This window comes from Sorex araneus, chromosome 1 (genome assembly GCF_027595985.1).
Source record: "Sorex araneus isolate mSorAra2 chromosome 1, mSorAra2.pri, whole genome shotgun sequence".
NCBI lineage: Eukaryota > Metazoa > Chordata > Mammalia > Eulipotyphla > Soricidae > Sorex > Sorex araneus.
This window is the reverse complement of record NC_073302.1, coordinates 387,287,280-387,302,230: the sequence shown is the minus strand read 5'-3', so window position 1 is coordinate 387,302,230 and position 14,951 is coordinate 387,287,280. Positions and strand designations below refer to the sequence as shown.

The window sequence follows — 14,951 nt, the reverse complement described above, 5'->3', positions numbered from 1 at the left end:
TTCCATTATAATGGTCCAGCTGCTTGCTAGCATACATATTAATAATACAGCAATAAATATTTACATTTTTTATCAAAAAACACACAGCTAAACTCAGTAGAGTAGTCTGGAATCAATGAGAACATACAGATAGCCCATAAATATATTAAGTGCCAACCGAGACCTAAAATGTTTCTGTAGAAATATTTAACTACATTTTTAAAAAAGTGTCATTTAAACCACACTGGGCGGTATTCTGCTACTATCCTGGCTTGGTGCTTGGGGTCTCTTGGCGGGACGCCATGGACCAAGGCAGGAGTCTCCCAGGACTACGTGGATGAAATCTGTGGATTCCACATGCAAAGCATGTATTCCAGCCTCTGAGACATCAGCCAGGCCTTTTTTCAGACTTAATTGAAAAATTATTCTATAATTGCCATTGCAAGCCACAAAAGTATCCAAAAATAGCTCAAGACCTCAGAAGTCAAGGTATTTCCAACTGTCTCCAGTTGGGATCTTCAATAGAGTGGGAGAAAATAAGGAGTAGAAAGGTCTGAAATCAAAACAGAGACAGCAGCTCTATTCTCCCTTGGAACAGCTCACACCTCATGAGAGTAGCTTTTGCTACTTTCTCTTTTCCTTAAATAATTACTTCACTCCAAACCCTTTACACTACCACTCATATTAAGTACAGAAGTAAAAAGTACTCATGCTTAGCTTGTTTATGTTACTATTTAATGTAGGAAACATTTTAACGTTAATTTCAAAATTGAAAAGTAATAATAAAATGCAGAGCCCGGCAAGCTACCGAGAGTATCCTGCCCACACAGCAAAGCCTGGCAAGCTACCTGTGGCGTATTCGATATGCCAAAAACAGTAACAACAAGTCGCACAATGGAGACGTTACTGGTGTCTGCTCGAGCAAATTTTTGAGCAATGGGACAACAGTGATACAGTGAAAATGTCAGAGGAGATTTTTGACTTTTTGGGTCACACCCGACGATGCTCAGGGGTTACTCCTGGCTCTGCATTCAGGAAGTACTCCTGGCAGTGCTTGGGGACCATATGAGATGCTGGGGATTGAATCCAGGTACGTCATGTGCAAGGAAAATGCCCTCCCTGCTATATTATCATTCTGGCCCTGAAGAGACGTTTGAACAGGAAATCTTATGATTTTCAGTTTTAGTTTCTGCAAAGGGGAATGTCTGAATATCTTCTTCCGTGTGCCTTAATTTCAAAATCCTAGGAAAACACAAAGATGGCGGGGGGACTGAATTAAAGGTATTTTAAGGGAGCTGGAGAGAGAGTCACTGTCACTGTCATCCCATTGCTCATCAATTTGCTCTAGTGGGCACCAGTAACGACTCCATTGTGAGTCATTACTACTCACAATGTTTGCTACTATTTTTGGCATGTTGAATACACTATGGGTAGCTTTCCAGGCTTTGCTGTGGGAGAGAGAGTACAGGGGTTAAAGCACTTGCTTTGCATGTGACCCACCCTAATTCAGTCAGAAGTGCTCACATGGTGTTGGTACAGGAGTACCAAGCAAAAGAATAAATCTTGGGCTGGAGCAATAGCACAGTGGGTAGGGCCTTGCACATGGCCGACCCCGTGTTTGATTCCCAGCATCCCATATGGTCCCCTGAGCACCACCAGGGGTAATTCCTGAGTGCGGAGTCAGGAGTAATCCCTGTGCATCGCCAGGTGTGAACCAAAAAGCAAAAAAATAATAAATAAATAAATAAATCTTAAAGATGTTTTAATTAAACAACTAAAGAACAATGGACACATATTGAAAGCGTTTTGCAAATGAAAAATTTGGTAACCTCATTTCAGATGAATTTATGTGAATTCAAGTATAGATTGTATTTCAGGGTCAGTACAGTGGGTAGGGCACTTGCCCTGCTCTTGGCTGACTGGGTTTAGTCCCTGATGTTCGATATGGTCCACTGAGCACCACTAGGAGTAATTCCTGAGTGCAAAGCCAGGAGTAACCCCTGAGCATTGCTGGCTGTTCCCAAATAAACAATAACAACAATAACAAAGAAACAAATATAGGTTGTGTTTCACTGGAAAATACCCACTTTCTATGAATTTGTGGATATATTAAGACAATCAGAATTAATTTCCTAGTTTCACTTTTTAGTATCCTCCTTGCCTATAACCATAAAGCCTCCAGCATAATTGTCCCCATTTTCTCCAAGTCTCTCCAAATCCCTGAGATTGTCTAGTATAGTACTATTTTTTAGCCACCAGTAGCCATGCAAACATTTGTAAACTGAGTAAAACTTGCGCCAAATTCCTAATAAACAAAATTTACCATCTGCAATTTTTTTCTGAGAGTATTAATAAATTTAGTTTATTCTTTCCCCCCCCCTTCATTAAACTTTGTTTTAATGGTTTCAAAATTCTGTGACAGAGTTTTGGTCAAGTTGTTTCCATTAAAAAGCACTGATTTTAAAAACTAGTAACTTAAACTGCCACAAACAAAAATGCAACCAAATGGTCCACAAAACATTTTTCTTTCCTTCGAAGGTTTTATGATGCATTGTTATTATTAACCAGTCTTTTACTATTAAACTTAAATGGCCAGTTGAGACAAACAGTTCTTCCACCACTGATTAAGACTGGGGTGGCAGGTATTGGAGATAATATTGATTTAGCCTTCTGGGCCTTCTAAGAAGACTTGGTAACCTCGCTGGCTTTAGCTACCCTGTTGTCCACTGCTTTGATGACTACAACAAAGGCCTGCCTCATATTACAAACAGCAAAACAGCCTAGAGTATAGTCAAAGAAGAATTCAACACACATGGGCTTGTCAGGGACCATATCAACGACAGCATCACCAGATTTCAAGAACTTGGGACCATCTTCCATTATCAATGTGGTTGTGTAATGAGGCAGCACATGTGAATAACCATCAATGATTTGAGTTGGATGACTGTATCACTGTCATCCCGTTGTTCATCGATTTATTCAAGCGGGCACTAGTAATGTTTCCATTCGTCCCAGCCTTGAGATTTTAGCAGCCTCTCCTTACTCGTCTTTTCCAAAGATTGGAGGCTCTTTCAGGGTTAAAGGGATGAGACCTGTTATTGTTACAGTATTTGGCATATCGAATAAGTCACAGGGAGCTGCCAGGCTCTTCTGTGCAGGCGGGATACTCTCAGTAGCTTGCCGGGCTCTTCGAGAGGCATATATATATATTTCCCTTATGGTAATTTGTCACACTGCCGCTCATGTGTGAGGTTCGGCCTGAGGATGTGGAAGCAAAAATTAAATTCTTCTTGAGTTGGATGCTTCAAGATAATCACTCAGCTGTGAAGTCAGCTGCTTCCATTGGAAGGTAACTTAGCTACCACCAGCCACATTTCCTTGACGAACATCTTTAACACAAACGTTCTAGACATTGAATCTCATGTTTTCCCCCAGAAGAGCTTCATGGTGCTTTTCAACAGACTTCATTTCAGTTGTAACATTGACTGGAGGGATTGTGACCAACACGCCAGGTTTGAGAACACCATTTGGTCCACAGGGACAGTACCAATGTCTCCAATCTTGTCAGCATCCTGGAAGGCAGGCAAAGGGATGGCAGGATGCAGCCCAGAGCTTCAAGCAGCATGTCTCCACTGGTACTACCATCTTAGCGGGTGACTTTCCGTCTCTTGAACCATGGCATGTTAGCACTTGGCTCCAGTATATTGTTGCTATTCCAACCAAAAACTGACATAGGATTGTAGCTAATCTCCTTAATGTAGGTGCTTACTTTCTTAACAATGCCCTTGTATCTGTTCTGGCTGTAGGGTGGTAAGTGGAATTTTTTTTGTTCGTTTTGTTTTGGTTTTTGTCACACTAGGCAACTCTCAGGGGCTACTCCTGGCTCTGAACTCAGTAATTACTCCTGATAGTAATCAGGGAATCATATGGGATGCTGTGGATGGAACCCAGATCAGTTGCTTGCAAAACAAGGTCCGTACCAGCTTTGCTTATCTATTGCTCTGGCCTTGGTGACTCCATTTTGTTAACAACAATCAGCTGTTTCATATCCAGTGTGTAAACCAGAAGGCCATGCTCACGGGTCTGCCCATTCTTGGAAATACTGGCCTCAATCTCACCCACATCAGCAGCAACAAACAGGACAGCACAGTCAGCCAGAACTTTCGTTTTTGATAGTCTGTGTCCTGGGCTACCAAATGATGGACAGGTAGTACTTGCTGGTCTCAAACTTCCGCAGGAGATATCAATGAGGATACCAGGTTCACATTCAGCTTATTCATGACCCAGGCATCCTTTCCTATCTCAGGAACCTCCTTTTCTAAGTTTCTTGATGATTCTCTCATCAATGTAACCATGTTTGCAGAGTACATGGTCTTGCCGGAGCCTATATGTCTGATGATGACAATGTTGATGTGAAACTTTCCCATTTCCATTTTGGCTTGCTGTGGTTCTGGCAGCAAAATCATTGTGAGAAAAAGGAAATTTATATTATTCTTCAAAATTCTTTCAACTAGCAGTTAGCGTTACTTAAGTAGAAAGTTTTGTGGACTCCAAAGCTGCTTGTAGTCGTACTGTTCTTTTTTTTTTCAGGGGGAGGGGCGGGGGTCACACCCAGCAATGCACAGGGGTACTCCTGACTCTGCACTCAGGAATTACTCCTGGCGATGCTTGGGGGACCATATGGGATGCCGAGGATCGAACCAGGTCGGCCGTGTGCAAGGCAAACACCCTACCCGCTGTGCTATCGCTCTGGCCCCTGTACTGTTTTCTTAAATGGAACAATTTAGAAAACAGCTTGATAGTGCTTTCTTGATTCATGGTACAGGCTTACTGTGTTCTCTTCTAATTTTGTAGGTAGTAATATAGAAGTTAAAAGAATTAGATTAAAATATGAATATGACTTTCCTTTTTTAATTCTTTTGACTCTCCTTTTTAGTTTTATAATAATGGAAAAGGAAATCTTAACAGATTTTTGAAAGGCTGGTTATTCTATAGCTTTGTAGCTTTAGATTGGGTGATATAACTTTACTTCTATTTTTTTTACTTGTCTTTTAGGCTGATATGCTGTGTACACTTTAGTCATGCTTGGTAAAAGATTCACAAAGAATTAACAAGTATTTGAAAGGAGTCCAACTGATAAGAAAATGAACTCATTTTTGTAAAGAATTACCAAAATATGTTCGGAAGTCTCAGAATTTAATTTTCTTCTTTTATTTTTTTATTCATTCTGAAAAATTCCTTGAATTTCAATGTAATATAGAGAGAGTGAGTGAGAGGATTGCTGGCCTCCTCTTCAGACTAGCTAAATTTCCTTTAAAGTAGTTGAGTTTTGTAATTGTCACTGGAAATAAAAAATACCTGTTCCCTCCTTGTCAGAGTGTTTCTTGCCACCCACTAAGGAACACTGCTTATGTTCCTTAGACAGGTTACCAGCTGAGATTTTATTGTACAGTCTATACATTTGGAATAATATCTTCTTTGATATTATATTTCAGGGATGTAAAATAATGTCTATAAAGTATAAAGTATAGCATGGGACTAAAGTAAAGCCTCATTTGGCGCTAGTGAAGAAACACTCCTGATTTCCCTGATGAAGCCACATTCCTTCTTTAAAAATAGCTTCACTCTTTAAAAACATCAACATCTTCTCTTGGCAGACTGAATGCTGTTAGTGAGCCCCACTCTTCCTAGGTGTGCTCAGGAACAGCAGCCTTAATATCACCCGATTGATCATGAACTTGATGGAAATGTAGATCTCAACTCCAAACCTGTTGAATAATAGCAATCTGTATGCTAAAAAGTCCCATATAATTTGTAAACATATAAAAGTTTAAGAGGTGTTCTGGGAATATATCCCGAGGATGCAAAAAAGCACAGTTTAAATGACATCTTCATCTATATATTCATTGAAGCACTGTTCACAATAGCCCAAATCTGGAAACAACCCAAGTGCCCTAAAACAGATGACTGGTGAAAGAAACTTTGGTACATCTTCACAATGGAATACTATGCAGCTGTTAGGAGAGATGAAGTCATGAAATTTGCTTATAAATGGATAGACATGGAGAGTTTCATGCTAAGTGAAATGAGTCAGAAAGAGAGGGACAGACATAGAAGGACTGCATTCATTTGTGGAGTATAGAATAACATCACATGAGGCTGACACCCAAAGACAGTAGATACAAGGGCCAGGAGGATTGCCCCATAGCTGGAAGACTGCTTCATGAGCAGAGGGGAGAAGGCAGCTGGAATAGAGAAGGGATCACTAAGAAAATGATGGCTGGAGGAATCAGTCAGGATGGGAGGTGAGTGCTGAAAGTAGATAATGGACCAAACATGATGACTTCTCAGTGTCTGTGTTGCAAGCCATAATACCCAAAAGTAGAGAGAGAGTATGGGGGAATATTGTCTGACATAGAGGCAGGGGGAATGTGGGAAAGGGCGGGTATACTGGGGATATTGGTGGTGGGGAATGTGCACTGGTGAAGAGATGGGTGTTTGATCATTGTGTCATTGTAACCCAAACATGAAAGCTTGTAACTATCTTATGGTGATTCATTAAAATTTTTTAAAAAGTTTAAGAAGTGTTAACATAAGCACACCTGCTTAACAAAAGGTTGTTCCTAACTTATTTGACAATGATTGCTGGGTCTTCATAATTGCATAATTTAGCTAAATGTCATAGAAAGGTAAAAGTGTGAAAAGAGAGGGAGGGCAGAGAAATAGTACAGGGGTTAACGTGCTTGCATGCATATGGGGTTAACCCTGGTTGGGGCCCTAGCATTGTATCTTGTGATACATGCACTATGAGGGTTCATCCCTGAGCACAGAGCTAGCAGTGAGCTCTGAGCACAGCCGGGTGTGACCCATCCTCCCCTCCCAAAATAAATGTGAGAAGAGAGAGGTGGCTTTATTTGATTTTATTTTTAATCAGGTAGTTTATTATTGATTCATGTTTGTTTTTCAAGTTTATGGAATTGGAGTCATCTTCCTTCACACCTTGGTATGTGTCTGATTTTCCCCACATCTGTCACCAAAGTCCCAATGCCTTTCATCACCAATAATTCTTTAAATTCTTATTAGGTTTAACTATTTTAGTTTAGGTCGTATGTTGACAAAAGTGTTAAAGTTTATGGTTTTGTTGTTTGTTTGGGGCAATGCCTGGCTAACACTAACACTTTGAACATATTGTGAGTGCCAAAATAATTTATATGTTCTACCGATAATGTGAAATTTGATAATGCGTCTCTCTACATACTTGTCTCTATAAATATAGATATCAACAATTATTCCTGGAACTTTACAATGAATCTGAACTAATTTTTATTAACTAACAAATCCAAACTGAACACAAATGGGCTCATTCAAAATGCAGGACACATATCTATAATACAAAAGAAATAGATGAGCAGGCTTAGAAATGTGTTCCTGCACTAATGTGCACCTCAGAGACCTGAGCCCTACGCAAACAGGATGAGAACGCTATTCGGGTATCCCAAAGAGGAATTGAAAGAGCTATGCTACGAGTATCACATCTCACTCAAGTGAGAGAAGGAATCCGGAGTTCTGACCTCCATGGACGGTCAAGAATCAGGGATGCTGTTTCGTTTGCCAAGACATCAAAAATCAGATGGGCCGGACAAGTAATGCGATTCAGAGATGAACATTGGACTATAGCTGTTACCGACTGGATTCCATGGGACATCAAAAGACCAAGTGGCCGCCCACCTACGAGATAGTCAGACTTCTTCGTCAAAACCCTGAATGCACGGTTTGAGGCACTTCTTGTCCCTGGAGCGAGCAGATATCATTGGGCTACACCAGCACGCGACAGGGACAAATGGAGATGCTATTGGCGTCTGTTCGAGCAAATCAAAGATCAATGGGAAGACAAGTGATACAAGTGATACAAGAAATGTGTTTCCTCCCACTTCTACTAGATTTGTGCATGTGTATGTGTGTGCATGTGTGCGCACACACATATAGTGATCACAGTAGATAATACATGCTAAAGTGTTCATTCAATCACTGAGTTACTTGCTTGACCCATTCTACTAGTTAGGAACAGCCAATAGAAATGAATACTTACTTATGCATCTGTCAAAATTGCCAAAAAGCATCTATCACAAATTTTCACTAAAGATCAAACTGATGGAATAAAAGTAGAAATTAGGGCCAGAGAGATAGCTTAGTGGGTAAGTTGTTTGCCTGGCGTGTTAGAACTTTAGCACTGTATATGGTCCCCTGAGCTCCTCTGAGAGTAATCCCTGAGCACAAAGCTAGTAGTAAGCCCTGAACATTGCTGCATTTGACCCTCTCCCCTAAAAAGAGAATAACAATTGAAGTGAAAAGGCTACATTTGAGTTTGTGCTCTGTCATTCAGTTTTGACAATGACATTTGGAAATTGGTGATCACAGTATCTCACAGAAACTTGGGAGGGAATAAGGAAGCTGATTCACTGGTTTCTGAAATGAATCAGTAACATAATTATACTTATTATCTAAATCAATTTCAGAATTCTGTGAATCAGATATTGCTCTATAATTGATGAGATTACTCTATAATTAATGAGAGATATAATATAAGTATTAAGTGGCAGAAAAAACTGAACAAGATTTTTTTTAAAAAATTGATTTAGTTTTATAAAGCTGTTTATAATTTATTACATTCAATATTCCAACACCAATCTCACTACCAGTGCACCTTCCTGCCACCATTATTTCCAATTTCCCCAACCACCTTCAAGCCTGCCCCTTTGGCAGGACCTGAATAATTTATTTAATATTGCTTGTTATAATTTGATTAAAATGATCAAAAATATTTCCTTAGATGTGTGAATATTGTTCTATCTCACCCTGGAGCTATTAATCCTTTGTAGATGAGATTACTAACATGTTGCTACAGGTTAAGCCTTGTGTGTTTATATTTACTTAATGGAGGTTGGTTGTCTTCTACTTTACATCTCATCCAATATGGGTGCTACTTCTGGTTCATCAGTGGTATAGAGTTTGAGATGTCTCAGGGCTATAATTGCAGCCACATGCTCCAGGAGTTCAAAAATTTTGAATAGGGTATTACAGCTGGAGTTAAATGTTTTTTTTTTCTGAAAGATTTATATTGAACTGAAACAATTTTAAAATAAAAACATCAAGAATTTGGAAAATGTGAAAGTATCCCCCAAACAGTCATTTAATCTTAATTTATTTTCTTGTAAGAAAATCAATAAATTCTATGGGGGTACGGTGCTGCCAACAACTCAACCTGTACCTGTGAGGCGAGTGCATCGGCAGCCTGATTGTGCTTTCAGGCTTCCTGATACTGCAAAATTGCCTGTGTACTTCTAGTCAGACTCCAACAACTTGGGATCAAGTTTAACAAGAAATTAAACAGCCAAAATTTAGGTATGTGGGAGCCACGCCCACACACCACCTTCAGCTCAGCTATATAAGCTCATTTATTGGCCTTGTTTCAGAAACCCATAGATAAATCTCAAAGGAGATCAAAAGCCTCAAGTAAGCTCAGATCTGTGCATGACTGAACAGACTGGGCTAAATTGGAGGGGGGCTGGTTGGCCTGGTGCCCCTCCCAAGCAGACTCCCCAGCACTCACTTGCTTCCACAATCCAAAATAGCTCTCATACACCCTACCTAACTCCACCATCTCAGAATGGACCTGACCAAGATATAATCTGTTGAAAATTCTGGTATGGGGATTTTGTGACTGAAATCCCCAGGTATTCTTCGAGTTGAGATGGGCTACCTCCCCCGACTTTCCAATATTCATGGAAGCACTGGCAGTCATCTCCATTTACCAACTTCAGGGCACCCTGTAAGCTCTACTACTGGCCTTGCTTCAGAGACCCATAAATAAATCTCGAAAGAGATCAAAAGCCACAGTTAAACTCGGACTCACGCATGACTGAATGGACTGGGGTAATCAGAGTGGGGTAGGTTGGCCTGTACTCACCCAAACAGAGCCCCCAGCAGCCACTTACTTTCACAATCCAAAATCACTGTCATACACCCGACCTGATTCCATTGTCTCAGGATGGACCTCACCAAAATATAATCTGCTGAAAATTCTGGTATGTGGGTTTTGTGACTGAAATCTCCATGCTTTCTTGGAGTTGGGATAGGCTAACTTCACCCATCTCCCTATACTTCTGGAAGCCTCAGCAGTCACATCCACACCCCAAAGGCTTCCACCCAATTGAAAAGCTACTCCAGTATTACAGTACCAATAAAAATATCAAATACCCTGCACAAACACCATGACCTCTTAGTACCTGTATTTCAAACCATAATTCACAAAGGAAAAGGAGAGACAGAGCAAGAAGAGAAGTGCTTCCCATAAAGGGAGGCTTAGGGTGGGGGGTGATGGGGGTTGGGGGATGGTGGTGGCGAAATTGGGCCCATTGGTGGTAGGAAATGTACACTGATGGATGGATGGGTGCTGGATCATTGTATGACTGAAACCCAATTATGAACAGCTTTGTAGTGGTCTATCTCATGGATATCCAATTTTAAAAAATTTACAAAAAAGGTAATGTGGAGTTCATGCCAAATTCAATCAGATTAATCAATGACTAAATAAATAACAGTACTCCTAAAATTTTTTAAAAATAAATAAATTCTAAAAAACTGATCTACACTTGAAGAACTTTAAAAAGTCACAAACAGTGACAGATAGATAGCTTAAGTGGCAGAATATGTGTCTAGTATGTGCAAGGTCCTGCTTCACATGTCACCCACCCAGAACCAATATTAATAACCTACCATTGGACCAAACATAATCAAAGTGACCCTAGGCCTTATCAGTACTGGTAGATGATCCAATTTTTTTATTTATTTTTATTTTTTCTTTGATCCAATTTTTTTAAAAGTCACCAAAACATAGCAAAGTCTAAGATGAGGGAGATGATACAGCTATGTCTGGAACATATTCTCTTCATAAGGTAAAGAGTGACTGAGACAACACTTTATGGAAGGAAAATAGTAAGAATAAAGGTAAGCCTCTAAGTCTGTCATGAGTGAATCAAATTCATTCAGTATATATATATATATATGTGTGTGTGTGTGTATATATATGTATGTATATATGTATATTTATGTATACATATATATACTTAATCCGTGAGATAGGGTTTCAGTCATACAATGATCCAACAACCATCATTCCACCAGTATACATTTTGTATCATCAGTGTACCCTGTTTCCCTCCACCATCCCCTACCCACCTGGCCTGCCTCTATGTCACGCACTTATCTTCCTTCTCTCTCTCCTTTTCTGCATCTTGGTTTGCAATACAGGTACAAAGGTGTCATCATTTTTGTTCAGGGCATTCAGTGTTTTTATCAGGAAGGTAAGGCTTAAGTAGCTTGTTTAACTGGGTGGCAGCTTTGGGGTATGGATGTGACTGCTGAGACTTCTGAAAGTACAGGAAAAATCCTGGTGAGGTCTGTCTGGAGATGATGAAGCCAGTTGGAGGCTGGAAGTGATTTTGGATTGTGGAAATAAACAGTTGCCAGGGGGGCCTGCTTGGGTGGGAATAGGCTAACCTGCCTAACTTTGCTTTATCCTGATCTGTTCAGCCTTTTGCAGGTCTGAAATTAACTGCAGCTTTTGATCTCTTTTGAAATTTATCTATGGGTCTCTGAAGCAAGGCCAATGAATGAGCTTGTATAGCTGAGCCAGAGTTGATTTATGGGCATGGATCCCACATACCTAACTTTTGGTCATTTAATTTCTCAAGAAACTTGGTCCTGAGTTGTTTTCGTTTGGTCAGAGGCACATGGGCAATTTTGCAGTATCTGGAAGCCGAACGGCACCATGAGCCTGCTGATGCACTTGTCCCATGGGTACAGATTGACCTGCTGGTAGCACGGTACACCTTGGAGTTAAATTTTTAACCTTATGATGATGGGGTGTCCCAGACAACAGAGCCTGGCACAGGGTCTGGAAGCATCTCTGCAACTTGTTGATTTTTTTTGAGATTTATTTATGAATTAGTTCACAGGAGTGATTGCCGGGCTTCCAGAAGAACAGGGAAATGGGGTGAGGTATCCCATCTCCGATTTTGTGAAAACCTGGAAATTTCAGCCACAAAACCTGCAGACCTAAATTTTTCCACAGATCAATTTCTGGGTGAGGCTTGTCCTAAGCAGTAGAATCCAATTGTGAGCATGGCAGAAATTGTGGATTGTGTAGGTTTTTGGCTGCTGGGGCTCTATGACTCTATCCAATTCCAGAAAAAGTATTTTTGTGTGTGTGGGGAGAGGATACTGGGGATAGAAATTAGGGTCTTGTAGGATGACATTACTTTGCCCTTTCCCTCCTTGCCACAAGTAGCTTGTCCCGGTTTTACCCAGAGTTTAGGCTTACCCCAGTCTCACCCATCAAGGTGTTCCCGAATCTCTCCCATCCCTTTGTTTAGCTATAATCACTTCTCCATGTTCTCTTCCCCAAAACAGTTAATCCGCGGCTTTCCCTTAATCTGACTGCTAATTTGCAAGGTCAGACCTTCCTAGGATACTGAATTTATATTATATAAGTTAATATTGCCTTTCTCCTCTTCTTGTGCCTTTTGAATAATTTACTTTAAAGCTATGTCTGTTTTGTATAGACACAAGAAGACAATATTATGTTTTTATAACTTGGGAATTAATTGGCCTCGAATATTATTCCCTCCCGGGCATCTGCTTTCTCCACTTAAGCCTCAGTTGCCCTCAGTTCCTAGCACCCCAAAGTAGGGTCCCCGACATGGGACGGGAAGGATCCAGGGCAAGCGGTGAGTTATGTGCTACCCTGGCATCGAGATGGGCCTGGCCAAAGTGCCTGATTCTTAACTATAAGTTAAGAGCTTGATCATGGACAAACGCTGTCATGATCCAATAGTAATTATGAGACTGGGACCCTGCCAGGGATAGGAAAGACTGATCTGGCCTGAGCACTGTAGTCCGAGATTGAGATGTCCCCAGGAGAGCAATTCTATAAGCTTTAATGCATCTCTTATTGTGTCCATACAAAATAATTAATATTATGAATTCTTATATGTTTGCTGGCTGAGGAGAAGAGAAACACATTCATGGGACTCCACCCTTGGGTGGATCCTTCTGCTGAAAGAGAATTAAGTCCTAGGAGAAGCATCCCCTAAGGGAAAGGACCTTACCCTATAGATGGTGACCACACCTATGTGTACGCCCCAACCCCCTGATGCTGTGGAGATTTAACTAGGCTGGGAGAGTGGGTTGGGCCAGATCCACGGGGCAGATCCACGGGGAGAGATCCAGGAGAGCGGGAGAGAAGCGGAGGGAGAGAATGAAATAAACGGATCGAGCAACCAGTTTGGCCTTCTTCCTTCTTCCTTCCGTCGCCTGCCCTCGACAGACAGCACACACAGCGGTTCCGGGGCACCGGATGCGGGCGGTGAGACAGAGCCGCCTAGAGAGCCCTCGAGTGCACTTGCCCTTCAGCGTTCTTTAGTTTTTTACAGGGTCTCATAAACCAAACTTTTGTTTGGGACTAAGAAGCATCTCGTGTGTGTGTGTGTGTGTGTGTGTGTGTGTGTGTGTGTGTGTGTGTGTTTTAGGGGGCAGAAGGGAGCCCATTAATATCATATTATCTCCAAATACATAGTGACATTGGCACAGAACTCTACCAAAACTTAAGGAAATGAGGGACTGATATTAGAATGCATCGTAAATAGGCAGTTATTTTTTTCCATTTGTTTCTTTTTCTCTTTCTCCTTCCCCAACAAGTTCTCTTGTTTTTCTCCCATACTGTCCATGTATATATTTTTTCTATATATTTCATTGTCTTACTTAAGTTTTAAAATTTATTAGTATGGATTGCAGAGTCTCTTGCCCGAGCACCTTGCTGTATTCCCCAGGGCCCCTTGGAGGGGGTCGGCTCCAGCTTCCCTCCCCACCCCGAGCAGAGATCCCCAGGCCGAAGACCTCCAAAGCCTAGTCACAGCCATGCTCAAGGCCCCTCTCCACATGTTCAGACGAGCCTCATGCATGAAGGTACGGGCAGAGGAACCCAGGTGTGTGGGACCTGGGGCTGAAACCTCCAAGCCTGCTTGGATCGGGACTGGGCCTCTTCGGCCCAGATTCCCCATCTTCCAGTAGCTAGGCGATCATACCCAGGGAGTGCCCCAGCACCGTGTAATCCCACCAAGGGCCAACATCCAGAAACTTAAAACCAAGCACCCGGAAGACATCTTATAGCCTACTTCTCCCTCTGGGAGAACCTGGCAAGCTACCAAGAGTTTTCTGCCCACATTGGAGAGCCTTGAAAACTCCCCATGGTGTATTCATATGCTAAAAACAGTAATAATGCTGGGTCTCATTCCCCTGACCCTGAAAGAGCCTCCAATGCAGCATCATTGGGAAGGACGAGTAAAGAGAGGCTTCTAAAATCTCAGGGCTAGGACGAATGAAGACATTACTGAGACCGCTCGAAAAATTAGATGATCAACAGGATGATGATGACAATGATGATGATGTGGATTGCAATTTAAATGTGTATGTACATGTTAGCATTAAAATGTCATTATTATTTTTATCATCTCTGGTGGTTAATTTCAGTTTTTCAATGAGTATTTTCCCTACTTTTTCATTACTTAGTTTCACTAGACATCTTTTATTTTGATAATTTTTTCAAACAATAATAGTTGATTTTGTTGATTTTCTCTCTCTCTTTCTCTCTCTTTTATCTTATTGGTTTCTGCTCTGAAACTTATGTCCCATTGCAGTATGCACTTGAAGACTTATGTAGAACTATCAAAGCTCCTATAGAAGACAAAGAAAATAACAGTATAAAAATATGCAGGCAGTTACCCTGAGATATAGTAGATGTAGAATAAATTGTGTAGAGCTACATGTATTTAACACAGACTATAAAATATAAAAAAAGAAAATATTTCTGATACATCAAAGACACCAAGGTGTATGAACTCTACAATAATCAC

At 41.0% G+C, this 14,951-nt stretch overlaps 1 pseudogene; it reads right to left on the bottom strand.

The window, feature by feature from the left end:
• Positions 1 to 2,658: 2,658 nt before the first annotated feature.
• On the bottom strand, positions 2,659 to 4,445 carry LOC101549786 (elongation factor 1-alpha 1-like; annotated as a pseudogene).
• Positions 4,446 to 14,951: the final 10,506 nt, after the last annotated feature.